Here is a 19,808-nt window from a genome sequence, read left to right as displayed (position 1 = left end):
TACATGATGGGTGAGTCCATTGACACATTTTTCCAAATTATCTCCCCAAATTCTAAGAACAGGACAACCAGTGTAGATTTGTTGTTGTGACGTTGGAGTTTCTGAAAAACGTCCTAAGTCTCTTTCACAGGCAACGACTCCACCAAAACCCTTTGCCCCATAATTAGGCCCTGTCTATCCCAACAATAGATTCAACAGGTAAAATACCCAGGGGCTACATGGAGCCACAGCCTAATGTCCAAGTCCACAGCACTCGGTATTCAATTCAACATACATACAACAACATACAAGACTCATTGTTCTTTCCGAGTGGCTTCAGGAAAAAAAAAAACAACAAATTTGTTTCTTTTTCTACAACAGCTATTATAATAAATTAATATCTTATAAACATAGAAATTATTTTTGTTGGATCAAAGGAAAATATAACCGATCTACCAGAACAGATCTAAGTGGCTCAACCAGTAGACCTGAGTTCAAATCCTGCCACAGATATTTATAAACTATGTTGACTTTTCTCAGCTTTAGTTTCCTTATTTGTAAAATCAGAATAATAATAGCACCTACCACACAGAGTGGTACTGAGGTTCACTTTGCAATATAAAGAATTATGTAAATGTTTATTATTATTACTACTATTATTATTATAACAGACTACACAGTATGGAAAGAACATAGGACTTTTGAAAGTTCAAAGACCTACATTCTACTTCCAATTCTGCCATTTATTAGCTATATGATTTTGGGAATGTCACTTTATGTCTCTGGGTCTTTCACTACTTTCTGTACACATAACTGCAATTGTTTCAACAGCTTATTATTAAAGAAATAACTGTTTGACAGACCACATGGGCATTTCAGAAAGAAAGATAAAAAGACTAAAATGTGTTATTTCCAATAACTGTCATTTGTACCTACCTGTCTCTTAGAAAGCCAAGACTACTAAAAATTATGGTTTTAAACTAAGTATGCAAGGACATTAATGTACTGATGGTGAAGCTGTGAATTAGTTCAGCTATTCTGCAAAGCAATTTGGAACTATGCCCCAAAATTTATTAAACTGCTCATGCCATCTGACTCAGCAATATTACTACTATGCTTATACCTACAAAAAGATCAAAGAGGAAAGGGACCCATATGTACAAAACTATTTGTAGCAGCTTTTTTTGTGGTGACAAAGAACTAGAAAGAACTACAAATTGAGGAAAGACTGAACAAATTATGGTTATATGAACATAACATGTTCATGGGTTGTAAGAAATGGGTAAAAAGACAGATTCAGAGAAACCAGAGAAGACATTCATGAACTGATACAGAGTAGACTGAGGAATGCAGAACCAGGAGAACAATTTATATAACAACAATACTGTTGAAGACAAACAACTTTGAAATATCTAAGAACTCTGAGCAACACAATGATCAATCATGATGCCATAAAATCTATGATGAAGTACACTACTCACCTCCTGACAAAGAGGTAATGGATTCAGGGTACAGAATGAGACATATTTTTTTTGGCACAGTCAATGTGAGAATCTGTTTGCTTGATCATGTGTACTTGTCACAAGTTTGTTTTTTAATTTCCTCAAACTGGAGGATGGGGAATAGAAGCAACAGGGAGAGAGAACAGATTTTTGTTAACTGAAAATTAATTTTACTTTAAAATTTTAAAACAAAATGGGTATGCACATGCACACGTACAAAAATAAAAAAGGTTGAGAGATAGCCTAGGGCAGGGGTGGGGAACCTACAGCCTTGACACCACACAGTGGCCTTCTAGCCTAGGTCCTCAGATGCTGCCTTTGGACTGAGTTCAAGTTCTACAAAACAAATCCTTTTATTACAGGGATTTGTTTTATGAAGTTTGGATTCAGTCAAAGAGCCTTACTTGAGGACCCAGAGGGCCACATGTGGCCTCGTGGCCACACAGATTCCCCACCCCTGGCCTAGGGTACAGCTTTAGGTGCTAGACTTATGACAGCTATTTCCAATGTTTAGTAACCTTTTTCCCTGTATTTCCCTTCCTGGTAATATTACAGAAAGCAAAAGTTGTAAAAATTCTGAAATGTTACCCTATTTTTAATTTTTTTTACATATTCTTTGTAAATATGAAATGGCTATAGCTTTCATCTTTACAAAATTTTAAAAGAAATTTTAATTTTAGAGAAACTTCAGAAAACAAATATAATATTCAAAATTATTACCACATTTGAAGCAGATATTGATGAAGGTACCAAGTAGACCCTATGAAATTCAATAGGTAATTCAGAAATTGAAGGAAAATGTTAGCCATTTGGAGTTACAGAAAATAAAAGATAAAAAAGCTATATTAAATTAAAAGATCTCTTGTGCCTCAAGAAGGACAAAATAATCCAGAGGATAGGGCTTGTGGGCTCACTGAAGGCAAGCAATAACAGAAAATTTTCCCTCCACAATGTAGCACCCTCATTTTAATGATACTTATGGTGCCCCCTTTATTTTAATGATAAGGAAACTGAGGCTCACAAAAGTTAAAAAACTTATATTAGAACTGCTCTTTAAACTGGTATTTGTATAGGGTACCCCAAAAGTCTTAGTGCATTAAAGCTTAATACTTCTGAGACTTTGGAGATACTCTTGTATTATTTCATTTAAACATTAAGATCTAGAAAAAAGCATCACATGATACATGGAGAGTTGGTCTTAGAATCAAGAAGACCTGGGTTCAGCGCACCCTCCCCTTAACTTCTCAGCTCATCATTCCGATGGGGTACAGGGCCAAAACCTTTGTCCCTTACCCCAAAAAGAATTTGGGTTCCATTTGTCTAAGGGCCCTGGAAAAAACCCCACCTTGGATTCTCCTTGAACTCCCACTAGGTCAAGGAAGCCTGATGCTATAATTCTATCAACTGGCCTTTCATTATCGCCTAGGCCAATCTCCCAACTCTCAGGTTACCCTTAACCTAGTCCAGCCCTATTACCTCCAGATAGCCCAGATACTTCCCACCCTAGATCTTATCTAGACCCCATTCTACCTCCCAGTCACTCCCATCAAGATCCTCCCTAGATGCCTCCTCGCAGTCACCTTAAACTACTTGGCCACTCCTAGATCCCTCCCACAGTTTTTCTGTATACAAGGTCCATCTTATCTCCATTAAGGTGCTCAGATTCTTTAATTAAGAGTCTAGCCAAGTGCTCAGATTCTTAAAATCTAGCCAATGGCTGAGATTTACTCTAGCCTGCTTGTCAATACGTCACAAATGTTTAGATTCCTTAAGAGTTTGGCCAATATGGCAGATCTTTAAAAAACACTGTCTTTGGCTGAAAGAAGGCTTGGGTCAAATTCATTCAGGCAGGGCCTGCGTGTCGCTATTTCAGGGTCCCAGAACCCCTAAACCTCAATATATGGTTCCCTGAACTTCAACAATTCCCATGCAACTCTAAGATGATAAGAAGCAGAGGAGGTGTTGATCTGCAGTGGGAAGAGTTTCCTCATCCAGGAGTTCCTATATAAATGAAATGATGGAGCCAGCTACCAACCCTACATAACAAATTTAGCTGAATATGAGAGTGAGAAAGAGAGAGAGAGAAATGTAACTTTAACTTAAAAAACAAACAACACATTTATAAGATTTCTGAGTTTGAAGGAACTTGAGGGCCACCTCTATTCCAACATGTACCTGAAAATAAGAATCTTTTCTACAATAAAAGTCTCTATACCAAGACATTCAGTAAAGCAAAGCCCTATTTACCTCCTGAAGTAGTCCATTCCAATTTTGGATAACTCTGCTGGAAAGTTTTTCTTGACATCAAGTCTAAATTTGGTTCTAATTTCTACAGGACACTCCTCCTACTTTTGCTTTCTGAGGCCAAGCAGAACAAGACTTACTTATCATCCTTCCACATGACAGCTCTTTAACTACCTGAAAACTAATCACTCCCCTTTATCCCAAAGTTAATCAATCAGCAAACATTTAGTTTGTGCCTACTAAGTGCTAGGCTGGGAATACAAAGATGAAACAGACTCTGTCCTCAAACAAGTACACACACAAGTGAGGGGGGAGGGAAGAGGAGAGGTGAGGGAAACCCAACTAGAAAGTATTCATACAAGAGGGAACACTGAACTGAATTTTCTGAAGGAAGTAAAGGTGAGAAATGGAGGTAAGAAGGGAATGCATTCCAGGTACAGGGGTGGAAAAGAAGACAGCTGAGGATCTCCCTATTAAACATCTCTCGTTCCTTATGACATAATTTTAAGATCCTTCACCATCCTAGTTACCTTCCTCTGGATACTCTTCAAACTTAGGAACAAGCTTTTGGGTCCCCGAACCAAACACTATTACAGGTGAAGTCTGACCACGGCAGAGTACAGCAGGAAAGGGAGGTGAAGAGGAATAGCCTGAGAAGGAAGATAGAAGGAGAGGAAGGAAAAGGAAAGTTAAGGAAAATTATCTCACTTAATCAGGGTGGAAGTCTATACAAATATAGGACTTTAACCTAACTTTCATCTTAACTGGTCAAAGGAGGGAAGAAAAGATACACACAGTTGGGTACAGAAACACATTTCATTCATAGGAAAATGAGAAAAAGGAGAGAAAGGGGAAGGGAAAATTAGAGAAAGGTTAGATTGCAGGGGTGGGGAACCTGTGGCCTTGAGGCCATGTCTTCTAGATCCTTAAGTGTGGCCTTTTGACTGAATCCAAATCTTACCAGTAAAATCTGGATTCACTCAAAAGACTGTACTTAAAGATCTAGAAGGCCACATGTGGCCTCAAGACCAAAGGTTCCCTACCCCTGGATTACGGGAAGGATTAGTACTCGGCAAAACAAATTCCATCTAAAGATACACAAACATGTTTGTAGCTCTTTTTGAGCTTTTTGACCAAAGAATTGTAATCTGAGAAGGGAGCCCATCAACTGGGTAATGGTTAAACAAGCTACAAATATAATGGAATACTATTGTGCAATAAGAAAAGATGAAGGAGATGGTTTCAGGGGAAAATGGGAAAATTTATATGAACTGATGTAGAGTGAAGAGACAAAAACCAGGAAAACAATTTGTATACTGATGACAACATTATAAAGACAAACCAAGTACGAAAAACCTAGGCACTCTGATCAATGTAATCACTAATCTTGATTCCAAAGGACTAATGATGTAATATATACTACCCACTTAGTAGTCAAAAAACATTTTATCAGGCATCTGTTAAATACCAGGTACTAAACACTGGGAATACAAAAAGAGGCAAAAAGAGTCACTGACCTCAGGGAGCCCCCAACCTAATGAGGAGCTCACAGTCCAATAGTGAGAAGGACTCACAATACAGAATGAGATACATATGTGTTTGTACACACAGGTACACACACACATATATACATATACAGGACATGGCCTTTGCAGAAATTTGTTTTGTTTGACTACAAACGTTTGTAATAGAGATTTTGTTTTTCTTTCAGTCTCAATAGGGTAAACGGGGAGAGGAGAAATTTTGCTGATAGAAAAAAATACAACCTAATTTTTAAAAACCAGATTTAATTTTAAGTTAAAAGCTTATTTTTAAATTTTATAGTAAGGATTTTATCCCCCAACCCAGTCCACTTGAAACTATACAAATTCCTTAAGCACTTTCAAGGTCCTTTTTTGCTAGTCATTCTTTCTTCCTTTCAAAACTTCATTGGTCAAAGCAGGAGAATGGCTTGGCTTCAGTTTCACAAGAAATTTAAATCTATATGAATAAAATTGGTTACTTTTTCATACTCACTGCCTACACAGAAAAATAAAACTATATTCTAGCATAGGAAAGAAGGCATAAAAATGGCATCTCCCAAAAATCAATCCTTACATAGATGCATGTTAAAAAAAAAAAAAAAAAAGATGAGGCTGCCATTCGTCACTACCTCCTAGCAACAACGTTCAACTTCAGAAAATGTCTGGAAATAGCAATGAAACAAATGATGGTTTAGGGTTGGCAGGATTCCTCAAGATTTTGGTTCTGTTACTAATTGTCCTTACTATACCATCTAGCCTCTCTTTTTCAGATCTCCATAAATGCCTCAGGCTATCCTCTAGAATGCCAAATGTTCCCATGGCAGTTTAAAGACCCTACCCAACTCCACCTCGAACCTCAATAAACATATCTCCATCCTCTCTTCAAAACTTATCAATTCCTATCCCATTGCATCATGGTCCTGTCTTCATCTGAACAAGCTAAGGATGAACAGGCAAAATGACATATAAGATATGACAGGGCTAGGTATGTGACTATAAAAGTCATTTCCCCTCTATGATTTAGCTTCTTCATCTGTAAAGTCAAGGGGTTGGAGTAGATAGAGATTCTTAACTTTATTTGTGTCATGGAACAAAATAACATAAATACAAAGGTTTTCAAAAGAAACTAAGTGTACTGAAAGACAATTATCAAAATATTAAAATCAAGTGTCCACTTGACCCCAGGTTAAGAACACCCAGACTGGATGGTCTCAGTGGTCCCTTGCAGATCTAAAATATTTGAGAAGTTTCCCCCGCCTCTTGCAAGAACTTTGGTAGGAAGTGAAGGACACTTCGTGGAACCAGTGTAACAAAAGTAGCTAAACAACAAGATTTTCAAGTTGCTATACTTGTGTTTAACTTAAACTACAGAAAAAAATTTCAAAGTGCTTAAAATTTTACCACATAAATTAAAAATTTTTTTTGAAGTTGAAATTATCAGATAACATGAAACATCAGATAACATTATGAAATAAGGGGCCCATTAAAATTAAAGTGTTCCTTTAGAAACTACTGAAAGTGGCAAAATTCTCAAGCTATCTTGGTAAAGGATGCTGATGACAATCAGAAAAGCAAGAGATTCTTGTGCTTTTCAATTATAGTGTTCTAATAATACAATAATATAATAATACAATTAATTAACCTAGCAAAAAGACAGACACATTATTAAAAAGTGAAACATTCTAATATGCCATCCAGTCAGTCAAGAAGCATTTATTAAGCACTCACATTATGCCAGGCATTGTGCTAAGTACTGGGGATACAAAGAAAGACAGAAGATAGTCATAGCTCTGCAGCTCATAGTCTAATGAGATAGACAAATGCAAACAACTATATACAGGATAAATTGTTGCTTTAGAATTAAGGAGGAACAGAGAAGGCTTCCTGAAGAAGGTGGATATGTACAAAATAAATTTTGGAAAGGAAAAGCATCGCTCACAATGAGCTTAAACTCAACTTTCTGGGTGAGTTAAGGAAACACAGGTGGAGGAGGAGTACATTTGATGCATTAGGTAAAGCCTTTGCAAAGGACTGGAGATAGGATAAAAGTGTGTCACGTTTGAGGAACAGTATAAAGGCCAGTGTAGCTGGACTGAAGAAAGGGACCAAGTTGTGAAGGGCTTTAAATGCACAGGGGAGTGCACAGCGATTCTAGAAGGAATAGAAAGTCACTGCAGTTTACTGAGCAGGGGATTGACATGGTCAGAGGTACGCTTTAGGGATGTTACTTTGGCAACTATGTAGAGCAATGGGGTCAAACTCATAGCTCAAAGGCAGCAGCCAGAATCAGAATAAAACGTAAGTGGGAGGGCAACTAGGTGGCACAGTTCAAATCTGGCCTCAGACACTTGACACTTACTGGCTGTGTGACTCTGGGCAAGTCACTTAACCCTGATTGCCTCACCCCAAAAAAAAATGTAATTGGGAAATGTTTAACAAAATAAATAAAAATACAATAGGTATGTTAATTTATGACTTTCTAAGTCAATATGAGGCCCACAGAGAGTCTTTCCACTTGAATCTGACACCAAGGATGTAGAGGATGGACTCTAGAGAGGGGATAGACTGGTGGCAGAAAGACCAATTAGGAGGTTTATTTCAATAGAATGCACAAGAAATAAGAATGGGCTGAACTAGGGTGGTGGCTATGTGAGTAGAGAAGATAAGGCTGCAAGAGATGGAGAGGCAGAAAGGACAACACTTGAAAATTGAATGAATGTGTCAGATGAATGGAAATGAGGAGTCAAAGATGACACCAAAGTTGGGAACCTGGTGACCAGAAAAATGACGGCATCTTTGATAGAAATAGTGAAGCTTGGAAGAGACGTTTGTGGGGGGAAAGATAATGAGTTATGTTTTGGATATGTTGAATTTGCAATGCCTATGGGACCATCAGCTGAAAATGTTTAATAGACATTTGATGACGTGAGACCAGAGCATAAAAAGATTTGGGAGTCATTTGCATAGAGATAACTGAACCCATGGAAACTGATGAAGTCACCAAGTAAGTATAGAAGGGAAACAGAAGAAGGTCTAAGAAAGCCCACACTAAATACTTTAAATGTAGTGGAAAGAACACTGACTTTGGGGTCAAGAGAACTTGGATTCAAATCTCTACTCTGACCTACTTTCTTTATGACATACTATCTTTACGACCTTGCAGACAGATTTCTTAAACTTCCTGAGTCTCAGTTTCCTCATCTATAAAAAGGGGAGAGTTTAGAATAGATGGTCTCTGAGTTCTCTTCCAAATCTAGGTCTATGATCTTCTAATTGATTAACTGATGTCTGATAGTCCAAGCATAGATTCTTGGAGCACTCCAATGAAGACCTTCCTTAAGCTGACATCATATCATTAATTATTATTCTTTGGGCCAAGCATTCAACCAATTCCAAATTAATCTCATTGCATTATCATCTTGCCATCATCTCCCTATTTTTTTTCCACAAAAAAAAAAAATGAGACTGTCAAATGCTTTGTTAAGACCTCAGTAAACCTGTCAAAAACAAAGAAATAAGGTAGTTTGGGATGACCTATTCTTGACAAAGCTAGCTCTTTATGTAAACCACTCTCTTTTCCAGGTATCAACCAACACTTTAATGATGTGTTCTAGAATTTTGGCAGGAATCAAAGTCAAATTCACTGGGCTAGAGTTTCCAAATTCCCTTTTTTGAAAATCAAGACATTTACCCTTATCTAGTTCTAGATACCTTTCCCATTCTCCTACATCTTTAAAGTATCACTGACAGTGGTGCAGCAATTACACCCACTAGTCCTTTCAAGAACACAAGTTCATCTTGTCCCCATTAGGAGATAACATGACATGTATTTTCAAGTACTACTCCAAATAACCTTCTTAATGACTAACTTTAAATCAAACTCTAAACTGCCACTGTCTTAAGAAATAATGCTCAAAGCTGATGTTAAACTAAACCATCACTAGGGAAACAAACACTGCTTCTTCCAAAAACACACCTTTTTACCCTAAGTATCTGTTTTGTGTTCAACTAGAAAACAAACTAAAAGCAACCTCCACTTATATTTATGGCATAAACTTAGGTGGCAACCTTAGAAGAACTGAAAATTTACAGACTCCCAGAACTAGCTCTGAAAAAAGCTGCACAAAATACTTGAAGCTTGGAACAGTGTTCCTTCTACCTTGAGAGCAGGAGCCCAACTTTAACATAAAGTTAAAAGGCAAGAAACAGGCTGGAAAAAAGAGCAAAGGAAAAATAAGAAACTGACCATAGAAAGTTACTATGGTGACAGGGAAGCTTAAAACACAAACTCAGAAAAAGATAACAAAGTCAAAACTGCTATAACCTTGAAGAAAGATATGAATTGGTCTCAGGCCCAAAAAGAATTTTGGGAGGAGCTCAAACAGGATTTTAAAAATCAAATTTGAGAGGTAGAAGAAAAATGAGTAAAAGAAATGAGAGTGAAACAAGAAAATCATAAAAAAAGAGTCAATAGCTTAGTAAGGAGACACAAAAAAATACTGAAGAAAATAACACCTTAAAAAACAGAATAAGCCAAATGGTAAGAGACACAAAAATACACTGAAGAACTCCTTAAAAAGCAGAATTGGTCAAGTGGAAAAGGAGGTATAAAAATTCACTGATGAAAATAACTCTCAGAAACTCCTCAAAGTTTTCAGATGAAGTAATCAAAGTTATCTATAGTTATGTGGAAAAAAAATGCTCTAAGTCACTATTTATTGGAGAATACAAATTAAAACAACTCTGAGGTACCACCCCACATTGGCTAATATTACAGAAAAGGAAACTGACAAAGGGGATGTGGAAAAATTGAGATACTAACGCACTGTTAGTGGAGCTGTGAACCGATTCAACTATTCTTTAGAGTAATTTGGAAGTATACCCAAAGGGATATAAAACTATGCATACCCTTTGACCCAACAATACCATACTAGTTCTGTATCCCAAAGAGATAAAAAAACAAAAAGGAAAAGGAACTATATGTACAAATATATTTATAGCAGCTCTTTTTCTGGTAGTAAAGAATTAGAAATTGAAGGGATGCCTATCAATCGGGGAATGGCTGAACAAATATGATTGTGATAGAATATTACTGTGCTATAAATGACAAGCAAGATGCTCTCAAAAAAAAAAAAACAAAACCTGGAAAAACTTACATGAACAGATGCAAAGTAAAATGAACAGAACCAGTAACAACAATATTGTACAATAATCAGCTGTGAATGACTTATCTATTCTCAGCAATAAAATGATCTAAGACAATTCTGAAGGACTTACGATGAAAAATGCTATCCACTTCCAGAGAAAAAACTGATGGAGTTTGAATGAAGATCAAAGCATACTTTTTTAAACTTTATTTTTCTGTTTGCTTGGTTTTTTTTTTTTTGGTTTGTGTATTCTTTCACAACATGACTAATATGGAAATGTTTTGTATGACTACACATGTATAACCTATAGCAAACTGCTTGCCTTCTCAATGAAGGGGGAGGAGAGAAGGGAAAGAGAATTTGCTGTTTTTACATGTAAGTGGAAAAAAATATAAATGGAAAATAGTTAACAAAAAAAAATGCAATAATATATAGTTGTTACATTTTAAAACTAAGTCCATATGCCCGGTACCCTTCTCCCTGCCTCACCGCATCCTCCCCCACCTCCCCTCCCAGGGATACTTATATGGCCCCTGTTTCTATTTGAGTTTGACACCACTGATGTAGGTAAACTGCTTTATAAATTACCAGGCACAAAAAGTACTTTTGAATCTAAAACAAAGGAGTCAAACTAGATCACTTCTGGAGTCTCTTTCAGCCACCATTCAGAAAATGAAGGATGGCTGGTCTGGGCCCCTTCCCAAAAATGAAGGTTTCAAGAAGAACTCACCAGTGTGGAGTCTGGAAGCAGCCAAGGTGGCATAATAAAACAAGTATACCAGAGCCCACAAAGGAAACTGGTGATCCCACAGTATTATCTACTGTGTTAGTGACATCCTAGGGGGCTCTGGGCAGCTTACTGTCCACCTCTCTGGGCTTTAACTTCCTTATCTTTAAAAATGATGTTGGCCTAGTTGGCACCTAAGGAGCCTCCGTTGCCCAAATTTATGATTCTATGATCTAATGTGGGTCTTAAAGATTGTAAAATAGTACCTAGGTATGAAAGGTAAATCAAACATAGAGAAGAATGGCACAAGAGAAGAATGCAGTAATAAATAACATCTAAACTAATGAGAAGAAAAGTGAAAAATACTAAAGTTATAAGTATAAAAAAAAGGGATAGGAGGGGTAAAAAGCACCAAAAAGGCTTTAAAAAATGAGAAATATTCTAAAGAAGGCTCCTATTTTTAAAAATATAACTAAAAGAAAAAGCATGTCATGTTACCAATCCAGCTCTCCCCATGGTCTCAGTGGATTGCCCAGTTAATATGCACATAATAATAAGAGCAACTAACATTTATACAGTGCCTACTATGTGCCAAGCACTCTGCTAAGCATTTTGCAATTATTATCTCATTTTTCCTCACAACAAGCCTAAGAGGTAGGAACTATATTATTATCCCTATTTTACAGTTAAGGAAACTGAGACAAACAAAGCTTAAGTGATTTTGCCCAGGGTCACAGAAGTAGTGTCTGAGGTCTGATTTGAATTCAGGTGTTTCCAACTCCAGGCCCACAATTCCATCCACTTCACCACCTAGCTGTCCCATTTATTAAGCACCTAGTACATGACAGGCATTGTGCTAAGCACTAGAGATATAAAAAGAGGCAAAAGATAGTCCTCAAACGGCTCAAAATCTAATAGGGGAGACAACAAGCAAACAAATATGTAAAAACAAGTTATCATATACTGGATAAGCAGGAAATAATTAAAAGAGGAAAGGCACTATAATTAAAAGAGGTTGGTAAAGGCTTCCTAGAGAAGAAGAGATTTTAGTTGGGACTTGAAGGAAGCCAAGACAGAGATGAGGAGAGAAAGCATTCCAGGTACGGGGGACAGTCAGGAAAAATGCCTAGAAATGAGACTGAGTGTCTTGTTCACAGAACTGCAAGGAGGCTGGTACTAGATCACAAAGCATACGGCAGCAACTAAGATTTAAGAAAGGTGAAGGGGACGAGGTTATGAAGGACTCTGAATGCCAAAGAGAAGGTTTTGAATTTGATCCTAAAGGAGAAAAGGAACCACTGGAGTTTAGCAAGTGTGGGGGAGAGGGGGATGGGGGTGAGTTGAGGGGGGAGACACAATTAAACACAATCAGACCTACACTTTACTAAAATCATTTTGGCATCTGAATTGAGGATTGTAATAGAAGAAACTTAAGGTAGGCAGAACTAATAGTCGGCTAATTGCAATAGTCTCAGTGTGAGGTACTGAGCACCAGCATCAAGATGGTGGCAGTATCAAAGGGGAGAAGGGGTTGTATTCAAGAGATATTGCAAAGGTGAATTCATGATTATTCCCTTTAAGATGTAATCTAGTCATATTCTACTCAATTAACAAGTTATTCACTAAGCACCCTGTATGGGCCAGGCACTGTGCCATGCCTAGGGATACAAGTATAAAGAACGAAACAATTTTTACACTCAAGGAGCTTACATTCTAATAGGGGAGACAAGTGCACACATACACAGCACGTGGGTATACACATTCAAGATATTTACGTAGTACTTACTATGTGCCAGGCGCAAAGGAAGTGTTATATGGCTATATAAATGCTACTATTATTATTATTAGATATATAATGTAAAGTGAATAAATACAAACATATTCAAAGTAGTTAAACATAAATTCATTTGGGAGGGAAAGTACTAGCACTCTGAGAGGTTGGGGGGGATCAGAAAAGGATGCAGCAGAAGATGCCTGACCTATGTCTTAAAAGAGAAGAATTCTAAGAGAAAAAGATAGGCATTATAGGAATGTGGAATGGCCAGCGTAAAGGCACAGTGATAGGAGATGGTGTGTCTTGTATGAGGAACAAAAAGAAAGCCAGTTTGACTATATTGCTTGGGAGGGGGCAATATCCAATGACTAGTCAGTCAATAAGCATTTAATAAGCACTTACTACTAAGCACTAGCACAAAGGGATAATAAGTACTTACAGGTACAGTGATAAATACTGGAGATACAAAGAAATGCAAAAGATAGTCCTGCTTTCAAGAAGTTCAGTCTAAAGAGAGAGAGAAAATGCAAACAACTATGTATAAACAAGTTATATACAAGATAAATTGGAAATAACCAAGAGAAAAGGTACTAGTATTAACAGAGATCAGAAAAGGCTTTCTGTAGAAGGTAGGATTTTATTTGGGGCTTAAAGGAAACCAGGAGGTAGAAATAAAGAAAGACAGTATTCTAAATATGGGGAACAGCTAGTGAAAATGCCCACAATCAGGAGTCAAATCAACAACCATTTATCAAGGACCTGTTAAAGTACAAGGCACTGTTCTAAGTCCTACGGATACAAAGAAATGCGCAGCAAAAAAAAAAAAAAAGTCTTGGCTCTAAAGGAGTCTATAGTCTAATAGGAGAGACAACATGCAAACAATCATATTACAAAAACAAAATATCAGCAAAACAAATTAAAGAAAATCTCAGAGAGAAGGCATTAAGATTAAAGAGAACCAGAAAAAGCTTCTTGCAGAATAGGAGACTTCAGGGGCAGCTAGGTGGTGCAGTGGATAGAACACCAGCCCTGGAGTCAGGAGAACCCGAGTTCAAATCCATCCTCAGACTCCTGACACTTACTAGCTGTGTGACCCTGGGCAAATCACTTAACCCCACTGCCTAGCCAAAACATAAATAAATAAATAATAGGAGACTTCAGCTGACACTTGGAAAAAAGCCCATGAAGGTAGGAGGGAGAACATCCTAAGCATAGGAGACAGCCAATGAAAATGCCTGGAGCCGGGAGATGGAATATCTTGTTTGAGGAATCAGAAGGAGTATTACTGGATTGAAGAGTACTTTGGGTTGGAGGAGAGTTGGGGGGAGGCAGTAGAAAACCAGAAAGGTAAGACAGAGTCACTGGAATTCATTGAATAGGGAGGGGAAAGGAGAGGGAGGGTACATGGTCAGACCTGTGCTTTAGGAAAACCAATTAGACAGCTGATTAGAGGATGGACTGAAGTGGGGAGAGATTGGAGACCAGATGATCGGATCTTTCCCTCCTTATCTCCACCTCCTTGATTCATAGGCTTTCATTAATTGTTGCTGTTGACTCATTTTCAGTAGTGTCTGACTCTACATGACCCTATTTGGGGTTTTCATGACAAAGATACTTAAGTGGTTTCCTTCTCCAGCTCATTTTACAGATGAGGAAACTGAGGCAAATGGGGTTAAGTGACTTGCCCAGGGTCACAAAGCTAGTAAGTGTCTGAGGCCAAATTTGAACTCAGGAAGATGAGTCTTCCTAACTCCAGGCAGGGCACTCTATCCACTGTACCACCTAGTTATCCAATTCTGCTGTAACACTACTATAATAGTCCAGGCATGAGGTGATAAGAGCCTATATCAGGATGGTGGCAGTGTTAGAGGAGGGCGTATATAAAAGATGTTATAAAGGTAAAATCAACAGAATTTGGCAACTGATTAGATATGGGAAGTGAAGTGAGGAATTAGTTGAGGAAGTCATCTAGGTGAGTCACTGGGAGGATGGTGGCACTCTCAACAGTAATAGAGAAGTTAATCATGAGAAGTTAGTTAACAACAATAAAGGAGATGCCCATGATAATGTCTGAGGAACAGCGAAGAGGCCAGTGTCACTGGATCTCAGAGTACACTGTAGAAGAGAGGGGAGGTTGTGAAGGGCCTCTTTTTCTCTGCCTCCTGGCTTCCCTGATTTCCTTTAATTCCCAACTAAAATCCCGTCTTCTAAAAGAAGCCTTTCCCAACTCCTCTTAATTCTGGAGCCTCTCCTGTCTTAATTATTTCCCATTAATCCTGCATAAATAGGTTTCTTTCTCTTGGACCAAAGACTATGGGGGTGGGGGGAAATGGAAGAAGACTTGGGGGCGGGGGCGGTTTGAAAGATTTTTAAACACCAAAGATTTTATATCTGATCCTGAGGTAAAGAAAGCCACTGGAGTTTACATGGATTTGGTCACTTTAAAAAATGAATATGCCTGTATTCCACATGAGAATATATTTCAGGTCAGCAACACTGAGAAATGTCATGGAAATTTATGAAATTTATCACTATCACCCTAGTTCAAGTTCATATCCCTTATCAGAATTAGCTTTTGGAGAGCAAGGTCTGTATTCGTCTTTGTGTCCCCAGTGATTAGCATAGGTTTTTGTTGTTGAGTCGTGTCCAACACCTTGTGCCCCAATTTGGGGTTTTCTTGGCAAAGACACTAACATAGTTTGCTATTTCCTTCTCCAGCTCATTTTACAGATGAGGAAACTGAGGCAAGCAGGATTAAGTGACTTGCCCAGGCTCACATGGCTAGTGTCTGACGCCAGACACTCAGGTCTTCCTGACTCCAGGCCCAGCATTCTATCCACCTCCCCACCTAGCCGCCCAGATTAGAACATAGTAAGAGCTTAATAAATGCGTGTTGAATAATATCACCTAAGTGCCTTAATTGGCTCTCTGCCTTACTTCTCTTCCCTAGATTGCTGCCAAATCGATAGTTCTAAAGCACAGTTCTTAGAACATCACTGCCCTAAGATCATAGGTTCAAAGACCTAGAGAAGGAACAGAACTGAAGAGGCCACACAGATGAGGCACCAGAGCCCAGAAAGAGGGTCACAAAGATAACAAGGGTCTGAGGCAGGATTTAGCCCCACATCTTCCTGACTCTAAAGCTAAGGCCCACACAGACAGCATCTCAACAACTTCTATGTTATTTAAAGTCCTTCACAATCTGACTCCAACCAACCTTTACAGCTTCATTTGCAACCCCCTTCTTCCTACATCTGACGGGCCAGACAAACCGGCTACCTTGTTGCTCCTCACACATGCTATTCATTTCCCATTTCTGGGCTTCAATGTGCTCTCTCCTTACTGCTTCCTCTCGGAATTCCAAGTTTTCTAAAGCTCAAGTGCCATCATCTACATGAGGCCTTTCTTTCCCGATCCCCTCAGCTCAGTTTTCTGGGCCCTTTCCACCAAAAGGAAAAACAATTACCCCGTACATAATGATCTGAGTTTATGTTGTCTCCTATAACAGAATGTATGTTCCTTGAAGGCAGATACTGCTGTACACTAAATTTTTGAAACAGCACTGTCTCCTGGTTCTCCTCCTACCTATTTTACTGTTCATTCTCAGGCTCCTTTCCTGGATCCTCATCCAGGTCATACCTTCTAACTGTAGGTGTCCCTCAGAGTTCTGTCCTGAACTCCCTTCACTTCTCCCTCCCTTCATTTGGTGATCCCCTCAGCTTCCATGATTTAGTTGCCATCCTAATCTGTATCTGGCCACTGGGCCCAGATGGCTCTGGAAAAGAAAGTGAGACTGGTGCCTTTGCACAGCCCTCCCTCACTTAAATTCAATTGACTTGCAAATCATGGCATCACCTTCCTGATGCCATGGTCCTCTTCAAGAAAGAAGGACAAACAACAACAACCATCTCTATACTGATGATTCTCAAATCTACCTATCCTGTCCTGATTTCCAACCTCACATTTCCAACTGCCTTTCAAACATCTGAGACTGAACATTCCAGAGACTTCTTAGACTCCAAAACTGAACTCATTATCATTCCCCCTACACCCTCCCCACCTAACTTCCCCATTACAGTCAAGGGTAATACCATCCACCTACTCCCTCAGGCTCACAACCTGGGAGTCATCCTTGACTCATTCTCTCTCATCCCCCATATCCAATCTATTGCCAAGGCCTGTCAAATTCACATTTGCAATAGCTTCTTGAATACATCCCCTTCTCTCCTCTGACACTGCCTGCAGGTCGTCATCACCTGACAGGAACTATTGTAATAGGCTGCCTGAAGTCTCTTCCCACTCTAATTGTCCTCCATTCAGCCGCCAAAGTGACTTTCCTAAAGCACAGGTCCAACCATGCCACCTCTCTACTCAATAAAATCCAGGGATTCCCTATCACTTCCAGGAACAAATACAAATCCTTTGTTTGGCATTCAAAGCCTTTCCTAACCTAGCCCTCTCCTATCTTTCCCATCTTCTTACACCTTACTCCCCACCACATACTCTTCTATCCTGTGACACTGACATCCTAGCTGTTTTATCAACAAGACACTCCATCGTTTGGCTCCTGGCATTCTCTCTGGTTGTCCCTCATGCCTTGAATGTTCATATCTCTACCTGCTGGCTTCCCAGGGATCCTTTAAATACCAACTAAAATCCCATCTTCTACAAGAAGCCTTTCCCAACCCCTCTTAATTCTAGAGCCTTCCCTCTCTTATTTCCTACATATCCTATATACAGTTTTGTTTTGTACATTTGTCTGTTGTCTCCCCTACTAGACTCTGAGCTCCTTTAGAACAAAGGAATTGTTTTCTCTTAGCACCTGGCACTCAAATGTTTATTGATCATGACACTTTTGTCTTTTCATCTCCAGTGCTTGAGATAGTGTCTGGCACATACTTGGTGCTTCTTAAAGGCTTAGTATTTGAATCACGTTAACATCTTCAAAAATCATCCACTTCAACAGTTTTATTTCTCCAATAAATCTTTTCATGGTCAACTTTTAAGGAAAGATGATGCAGCAGTAGTACTGATCTTGGAGTCAAAATACCTTGATTTGAGACCTGATTCTAACACTTAGTAGCTGTGTGATCCTAGGCAAATCACAAACCCAGGAAACGATAACTTCAGGCAACAAGAATTTAAGTGCTTTACTATTAAAAGCAAGGGCAGTGGCCTAAGTGCTATAGATACAAACAAAGGTAAAAACCTTGTCCCTGTGCTCATCTATAAAATGGGGGTGATAAGTTATAGTACTTTGCTGTCCAAAAACTGTTGTGGGGGCAGCTAGGTGGTGCAGTGGATGGAACACCAGCCCTGAAGTCAGGAGGACCTGAGTTCAAATCCAGCCTCAGACCAAACATTTGACACTGTGTGACCGTGGGCAAGTCACTTAACCCCAATTGCCTACAAAAAAAAGCTGTTGTGAAACTCAAATGAAATAGCATACATAAAAGTCCAAAGTTTGCAACTATACTGAACAGGTCTAATTAGAAATTAAGAAATTTTGTCCTTGAATGTACCTTCCTCCATTCTTTATAGTTGTAGGGGATCACATAAACAAATTATTGCATACATATGCTTTGATTTTTTTCCTTTTGTTGATACTTTTTTCCTACCCTTATTCTTTGTTTCAAAGGAGTAGGCACAGAAAAGAGGGTGATGTAAAAACAAAAGTTGTCAATAAAAAATAAGATTAAGAACATTAAACAAAAAAAGAGTTCTTCCTTACTCTAAGCTGAAAGCTGTCTACTTCTTGCTACCTACCTATTACTGGATCAGTCAGTCAAAAGCTCTTAAGCATCTACTATGTGCCATCCACTGCTGGGGGTCCTTTAGAGAGAGTAAATCTAATCTCCCCTTTTCCATTGCATAACTCTTCACATTTTAAAAGAGAGCTATCATGCAACTCACTGCCCTACACCCTCCCTCTACTCCAACATCTCTGACTCTTCCTACTCCCCCTCATATGTAATTTCTAGACCCCCAACCTTTCTCTGGACATACTCTTCCACCAATGTCCTTCCTTAAAATGCAGCACTGAATACGCTATGACCTGAGGACTTTAAGAGTTCATCAGAACTATGACCCACCTCCTAATTTGGGGCATAATACTTCTCTATATACCAACCTAAAATCAAAATAGCCTTTCTGGCAACCTAGTGCCTTCACATCCTGCCTGATCAACTAAAAGGCTTTTTCACATGAACCCTAGTTAAACCAAGCTTACCCCCTTTTAGCACTTAGCACACTGCTGAATTCTCAACCAAAGTGGAGATACCTTTATACAAGGTGTCCTCAAAAGTCTTAGATTCTTTGGAGACACCCTTCTATTTCTTCTCACCTTAAACTGTATCCTCTCAAACTAGCCATTAGCATTAGCCTGGAGAGAACAACATCAGCTAACTCTCCAGTTATGTTTATTTCTATAAATACACACACACAAACGTACATACTTTCGTTTTACCCATATATGCATAACATATTTTCTATATATGTATAACACCTATTGCCTACATATGTGTAATGTGTACCTATTTTACACATATGTGTATTTATATGTTTTATTTGTATGTGTGTTTATATACATACACATACATGTGTATCTGTATGGAGGGCAGCTAGGTGACAAAGTAGATAGAGTGTCCGGTCTGGAGACAAGAAGACTCATCTGGCCTCAGATACTTACTAGCTGTGTGACCCTGGGCAAGCAGTCACTGAACCCTGTATGCTCCAGTTTCCTCATCTGTCTGATAAGCTGGAAAAGTAAATGGCAAGTATCTTTGCCAAGAAAACCCCAAATGGGGTCATGAAGAGTCAGACAGGGCTGAACAAACACACACACACACACACACACACACACACACACACACACACACACACACACACACACACACACACACACACACACAC

General features: G+C 38.7%; 1 protein-coding gene across 2 annotated transcripts in view; it reads right to left on the bottom strand.

Annotated features, from left to right (window-relative positions):
* BTBD10 (BTB domain containing 10) overlaps positions 1-19,808 on the bottom strand; it is a 93,907-nt gene that overhangs the window by 73,398 nt on the left and 701 nt on the right. The window lies entirely within an intron of this gene.

This window comes from Vombatus ursinus, unplaced genomic scaffold, assembly GCF_900497805.2.
Source record: "Vombatus ursinus unplaced genomic scaffold, bare-nosed wombat genome assembly UNPS02009770.1, whole genome shotgun sequence".
NCBI lineage: Eukaryota > Metazoa > Chordata > Mammalia > Diprotodontia > Vombatidae > Vombatus > Vombatus ursinus.
The sequence above is the reverse complement of the archived record's forward strand: the minus strand, read 5'-3'. Positions and strand labels throughout refer to the sequence as shown.